At 44.1% G+C, this 6,947-nt stretch overlaps 1 long non-coding RNA gene across 1 annotated transcript in view; it reads left to right on the top strand.

Annotated features, from left to right (window-relative positions):
• The first annotated feature begins 431 nt into the window (after positions 1-431).
• Positions 432-6,947, top strand: part of LOC121448839 — a 48,507-nt gene continuing 41,991 nt past the window's right edge. The window contains exons 1-2 of the long non-coding RNA XR_005974393.1: positions 432-515; positions 2,802-2,890. This is a non-coding gene — a long non-coding RNA (uncharacterized LOC121448839). The remainder of the gene's footprint in view (positions 516-2,801; positions 2,891-6,947) is intronic.

Here is a 6,947-nt window from a genome sequence, read left to right as displayed (position 1 = left end):
CTGGCCTGTTTTGAGCCCTGGTCAAGTAAGGAAGTGTCTGGTGAGCAGGCAGCAATCCCAGTGCCTCACTGTTATGAACCTTGGAGAGGGAGGTGTAACTAAACAGGCAAACCTCCCTGCAATGCCTATTTTAGTGGAGGAGATGGAAGACCGTGGAGTTTAGATGACTCAGTTTGCCAGGTCCAGCTGGGTCCCCCAAGGCTTGATCACGGTCCAGTTCCATACCTAACAGCACTTCTTCTTCCCGTGACTCCAAGGACAAGAATTCTTGTAAGCAAACCCATGGCTCTTATTCCAGGGTAGCTCCAAGAAGGGAGACAGCAAACTCAGCAGTAGTTGGAGCAGCACCTACTGGAAAAGCTTCCTCCTCAGAAAGGCATCAAGGGTGTTCTGGAACCTACCGGGAAGTCTCTCTGAATATCTGACCAGATCAGCATCGACTTCAGCCTGAATCATTCTTCAGCAACTTTGCGCTTTTTTTTCCCCCGCACGGTGGAGTGAAGATTGGCAAGAAGGTGGGTGGACCGGGTGGGTTTGCAAAACATTAATGAATGTATCTGTGCCTTTCCTCTGACCCAGCTTGGCCAGCGGCAGGGCCAACATCCCACATTCCATTGTTCTCCTTCTAAGAAAACAGAGCTGGCTCTATTTAACCCCAGGAATCTTCTGCGTAGGCTTGTTTAGGAGAGAATTTGCAAACCAGATGGATTGACTGTTTACTGTGTCTCCTCTAGTTCAAGGAGAGTAAGATTATTTCTGATGCCCATTAGCACCAACATGGGCACGCTTCCCCAGCCAATGTCCACTTGAATTCTGGTTTGTGTGCTGGCTCAATAGAGCATTCTCATTTCTTACCTATCTGTATGCACATTTTATGCATACCAGCCATAGTGAGGGCTCAGTGGTTGGTTTGACTTTTCAATTTTTTCTCTTTTCAATTTTTTTTCTTTCCCTTCTATGTCAGCCTCTGTGGTAACAGTGATGTGGTCCTGGCCTCCACTCTGCCATCTGTATGTTGATCACAGCTGATAGGACCAGGAATAGGAACCTACATCTCATGCCATTCAGCCCCTGGGGGTTTGGAATCGGTAGGAGGAGGGACTGGTCCTCCTTTGGGCCATTGACTTAAAATAATATAATGTTATTAAGTGCCTCTAGTCACATTGCCTGCAGTGGACAGGAAGGGAGGTTCAGAAGCGTGTAAATGGAGAAAGAAATAAACTCCAGAGAGGAACAAATGGAAGATACAATTAAAAAGCTGTCTTTGGGGCTGTAGAGATGGTCCAGTGGTTATAAACACTTATTGCTCTCCCCAGAAGATCATTGTACAGCTCCTAGCATTCAGATCTCACAATTGCCTGCAACTCCAGTTCCAGGGCTTCTGAAGCTCTTTGACCTCCTAGGGCACCTGCAAGCACATGGTGCACATAATCTCATGCAGGCACACACAAATGCACATAAATAAATAAATCTTAGAAAAAAAAACTCAACCCAACACTATCTCTTGTTGAAAGCATTCCAAATTCAATGCCTGGCACATTCCCGTGCTTTGTACCCATTGCTAGAGATGCCTAAGTGAGTACTTCTAGAACACCAAGTGCCTGGAAGGATTTAAAAACAAAACAAAACAACAAAAAAACCCCAAACAAACAAACAAAAGCCACTGCTTCTGGACCTCATCTATTTTTCTGATTTAGTAGGTTTGGGGTGGAGGGCGAGAATTTTTACTTCTAAGAAGTCCCCAAATAATGCGAGAGGTCACCTTTGGAGAAGTATTTGGCTGAGCTTCAGGGCGTTTCATCATAAGAATGTTGGGCATGTTCTAAACATAAATATTCCTAGGCTTGTTGGTGGGACTTGGTTATGTTTCCTTTTTTGTGTGTGTTTCAGATCAAGCGCCTACATTCTTATGATAAAAATGCTCTTTCTTCCCTGCCCCCTGCAAGTCATCCTGCTGGCTTTCATTAATTGCAGTTGATAGTCCTCTTTGATACTTCAGCCAGGTATTTCCCACCTGGGAAGCTTTGATGATGTGGTTCTGGAATCTAGGATGCATGAATCAGTGATATAGTCCTGGGCAAGGTACATTCCCCATAGGAGACTCAGCTTCTTCAGTGGTGACATGGGGAATAACTACGCTTACTACATACAGGAAATGTAAGAAAAACACACGTCTCTGAGCATTTGAGAAACATTAGTTTTGTTTTTACTTCTGTGGACTTATTCTGACCCAAGAAAACTGTCTTTCACACAGGTTCATAGAGACACAGACTGAGAAGGAAAAGATTTCAACCCACATTAGAGACCGTTGCTCATAACCTAGTCAGTCTGCCCGCATCTAAACCCTGGACTCTGATCGCGTGCCTGAGAACGTAGCCTAAAATATCGCAAATTCATTTTGAGCCCTCAGGTTTTACCAACTGTAAAAAACATGCAATTGGGCTCATCCTAGAATAGCACAAGGGAGTCAACTGGTGCATCTCCGAGGGAGAAAAAACACAGACTTCCATTTGCGAATTTTGAAGACACATAGTCATTCATTCGTCCACACAACACTAATGCCGTGCTCAGTGCTTTGCATGAATATATACAGACCTGTATCCTCTTTCCTTCACCCAAACTGTCAACAGGCCGCAGTATGAGCATAAATGGGCAGGAAATGATCTGGGCATGACAATCAAGTCAGGATGTCGGTGTTGAAGCAGAAGGTAGGCGTTAGAGAGTCGAAGGCATGGAAGTCAGGTTGGCAGTCTAATGCTAAGACCACATAACAAATGACAACATTGCTCTGCTTTCCACAGCTTGCCATCACGTGAAGAACAGAGAAATTTGCAAGGGCTTCTCAGTTCTTTGGGCCATGTTCGAGCCACTTGTGATGATTGGCCCTCTGGTAAGCCAATTCATTGGTCAAAGCTGTTCTTTCTCAACAAGGGGTGGGCTGCTTAGCTGCTTGTGTCTGTAACTACTTGCTAATGGAATCCCTCCGGCTTCAGGGGATCTCCTTCTGGGCCTGGAAAGTTTTTGGGTGGGGCTCCACCCAGTTTCTAGCTCTCAAATCACAGGAGCTTCCAGCCATATGCAAGATGGCCCATGAGCAGTGAGATTTTTCTCCTCTTCAGGAGATCTGTCCAGTTGGATGCTCTTACAGAGAGGGCCTTTAGAGGAATGTGGCACCAATATTTCAGATGCAAGAGGCATGGATGTTCTGGAGGAGGGGACAGGCTAGTGGTGGTGTGTGAAAACCCGCCTCATATTTGAGGAGTGGTTTTTCTGTTTGCGTCAATTACAAACTGCTTAATGAGAGACATATTGTCCTATTCCCAGATCTTACATAAGAATAACAAAAGTTACGGCGAACATGTTGTATGAGTTAGATAACGTCTGAGCCCAGTGTGACCCTTGTCACTACTCTGTGGGGTTTTTATTAAAGTTTCATTCTTATTTAACAGATGAGGAGAGATCTGAGGTGAGGGATTTCTCATCGCTGAGCTTGTTTCGGCCCCAGTTCCTTGATTATGGATTTTGTGCCTGTTCCATTGTACCTGAAGAAACAAGGAAAGCAGAATTAGAGAACATTTTGGTACCGCGTCCATGCAGCATATTAGGGATCAGATGAAACTAGAATTCTGGGGTTTTGTTTGTATGTGGGAGACAGAGTCTTACTAAGCAGCCCAAGTTGGAATCAAAATTACACTTCTGTTTCTATCGCCCCTCTTGGGTGCTGGGATTACAGGCATGTACCACCATGCCTGGGACATGTGCCACCATGCCTGGGCCAAGAGGCTAACTTACTCGGGTTCTTATATAAGCTCGACTCATTTAACTCCATTTGTACTAATAACTTGCTCACTTGGAGATCTTTAGAGTGTGACATATCCCAAGCCAAAGACCTCCATGGAGAGGCTGTTCTGGCTGAGTCCACGTCAAGACTCCACTTCTTTGATGACATGGCTTCTTATTCTCTCTATATAAACATGTATAAGGAAATCTCTTGCCTTTCATAGGAGAGAAGTATCAACTCTTGGGATCATAAAATCAGGTTTCTGAGCTAGTGGAACAGCAGAGAAAATCCAGTTTAGTAAATGAGTGAGGGAAACACCCTCCTAGGTGGTCTCCTGAGGAGGCAGGACCGTCTGTGGTGTTCTGCTAGTGTTTTCTTCTCTTCATGGATACAAGTCTGAATCAGGGCCATGAACATTCCTGGTCTTGGCTTTTTTTTGGCTATCAGTCAAGATTACCAATATACCCAGGAACTTTTGACAATAACTGTCCAAAGTTATTTGCTGTCCACCGAATCACCTTGGGACTACCAACTATTCTTGCAGGAGAGACAGATTAGTAAAGTTATTTTAGTAATTTTGTAGATTTTTTTGTTTGCACTTTTCAAATGTGTCAGTTAATATGTGAAACACACACACAATTTGCAATTTGCATGTGAAAATATGAAACTATAGAATTTTGATATAGCATCCAACAATTAAATATCAGAATATAAATTTCATTTCCTGAGGCATAAAGTACAGAAAGGTTACCACTGAAATTTTAAATAGATACAAATATCCATCATGAGGCAGAAATTGTTTTACTGGTAATTTTTATTTATCTTCTGATTATGTCTTAGAAGCTCATCCAAAGATGACTCCCATTTATGTGTGGCCATACCTCATCAAATGTGTCTTCTGATGAGGGTCTCTAGGCAATTGGAACAATAGTAGCTTCCTCATGGGTAGAAGAGCGAGTAGAACAAGTTAACAGATCCCAGTCTAGAACCCTGGTCTAAAATGAATTCATAAAGAGCTATAAGAACCATTTTTAATCGAAAAATTATAATGGAAAACATGTCTGTCAGTGTCAGATAAAGCTGCTGGCGTGGACTAATCTGTTTTGGCTGAAATTTTATCAGCTCACGTCTAGTTACCCTGGCTGTCTCGTTAGCGTTACAAGTTCTGATTAGCCATTATCCACCAGGTCACAGAACTTCTCAGATGCGCTGGGGATTGAACTCAAGGCATCAACAAGCAATATGCCACCGAGATACAGTATCCTTAGGCCAGTTCATCGAACTTCCATAATCATGGCCTGGGTAATTACTCCTGTGGGTAATTACTGGCTCTGAGCTGTGTTCTAGGGATATAGAAATAAAAAAAGACACCCTTATTATTTCAAGAAACTTGCTATCTCCGAGGGGGTAGCATATCTGACTAAGTGTTTTAAAACATTTTGTTTAGATTAGAACGAAATATTTTCATTGTGAACCATTCCAAAAGTTAGAGGAACACTCAGTCTTCAGGTACTAGAACTGTTGGAGACATTCAGGGTGGGCCCCCTTTAAGATGATTGACATTTGGGACGGTCCTGGCATGCGGAAAGATCTTCCTGGTGTAGTTTGGGGGCCAGCTTTGGCCTGGGTCCTGGGAGAAGCAGGGAGCCTTGGAGGTCATCAAGTAAACCCTTGTACAATTTCAATCAGAGATGAGAAGCCTGAACCAGGATGGCCTTTGTGAAGAAGATGGGGAGACCATTGTGAAGAAAAATCTAGGTTAGGTTGCTGAAGAATAGTAAAAACACAGTGACTTTGACAGGCCTTGCTAGATCAACCTTTTCTCTGGCCAGTCTTCTGGAAAGGACTGTGAAGTCACAGCTAACCAAACAACCATGACTCCTGGCAAGGGCTTTCCTCCAGGTGAATGGTTTGCCATATTTCCGACTCCAGGAACTGGCTGCAATAACACTTATGCAATGATAGAGTGCTCGGGGCCCACCTCCAGGCGCCTGACTGCCGAGAACTTGGCAGGACTGGAGGCCTCTGCTGGGCGGAAAGTCCTGCTTTCCTGCTTTGCCTGAGCTTCCCTTGGATGGCTGACGTTTGGAGAAGTCAGAGCGGATAGACTTTAGGAGAACTCACAGAAGGCTGTGTGGGCTGAACCTGGAGCCCTAGCAAGGAAGAGCTGGGGGATATGCAAGAAGGGATGGGTAGAACCATTCTTCAGGGACATTTATTATAATTATTGTTAGATAAGCAGGAGACATGGCATTCGTAGGAAGTCCAGCTGCCTTCTCTCTGCTTTGGGTAGAGTGAGGACTGGGGAGCTAAGACAGACATCCCAAAGCCCTTAGGCTGGTCATTTAACATCTCTGAGCTTCGGTGTCTTTGGGTGTAAGGTGGGAGATGCATCTGACCAATGAGCACTGTGGATAATGAATGAAAGCAGCCAAAATCTTGTTTAGCATCTCAGCCAATGGCAGTTGAAAGCATCCCGACTCTCTAATAAGCACAACTGTCAAGTGGCTGGGGATGAAGGAAGGCAGAAGACCAGCCGTCAACTCAAAGGACAAATAAGGAACGCATCTCCTGCAATAAAGGCACACATTTTATAGACTGAGGTGAGTCTAGTTTCTGAGTGTTTGCAAATCAGACATATGCAAATCGGATCATTCTCAGAATACCTGGTATTTTCTGACCCAGTGACAGCATTTTTGTGAAGCTGCTGCTGCGTCTAATACGGTATTATAACCGAATGTTGCCTCACCAAGAGCCCCTGGAGGAAAGAGATGCTTTACCCAGAGGTCCTGAAGGTATGTTCACAACAGATCAAAGTCAGAAGTGCCATAAGTGCCCGCTGATGGACAGGAGCGGAAATGCTGCTGGGTATCACCTTGCAGCGCCACTCAGTACTAGATGGTATAAACTCCCTCAGCAAGAGAGAATCAAAAACTATATACATACATTTTTTTTAAATACAAAAAATTATTGAAGAAAGTAAAATAGATGGAAAATATCTTATGATCCAGTTTATACATAGGGTCAGGATAGGAAAGTCAAAGCTATGGGAACTAAAAATCAGGTTGGTGGCCAACTGGAGGCCTGGACACTGAGGCCCGAAGCTTGAGAGAAGTTGTCAGTGATTCTAGAAGCATTTTAAAATTGGCATTTTGGCTCCAGGTTC

This window comes from Microtus oregoni, unplaced genomic scaffold, assembly GCF_018167655.1.
Source record: "Microtus oregoni isolate MIOR12 unplaced genomic scaffold, Mior012 000005F_ref0000423, whole genome shotgun sequence".
In the NCBI taxonomy this organism is placed as follows: Eukaryota; Metazoa; Chordata; class Mammalia; order Rodentia; family Cricetidae; genus Microtus; species Microtus oregoni.
This window is presented reverse-complemented; position numbering and strand designations above follow the sequence as displayed.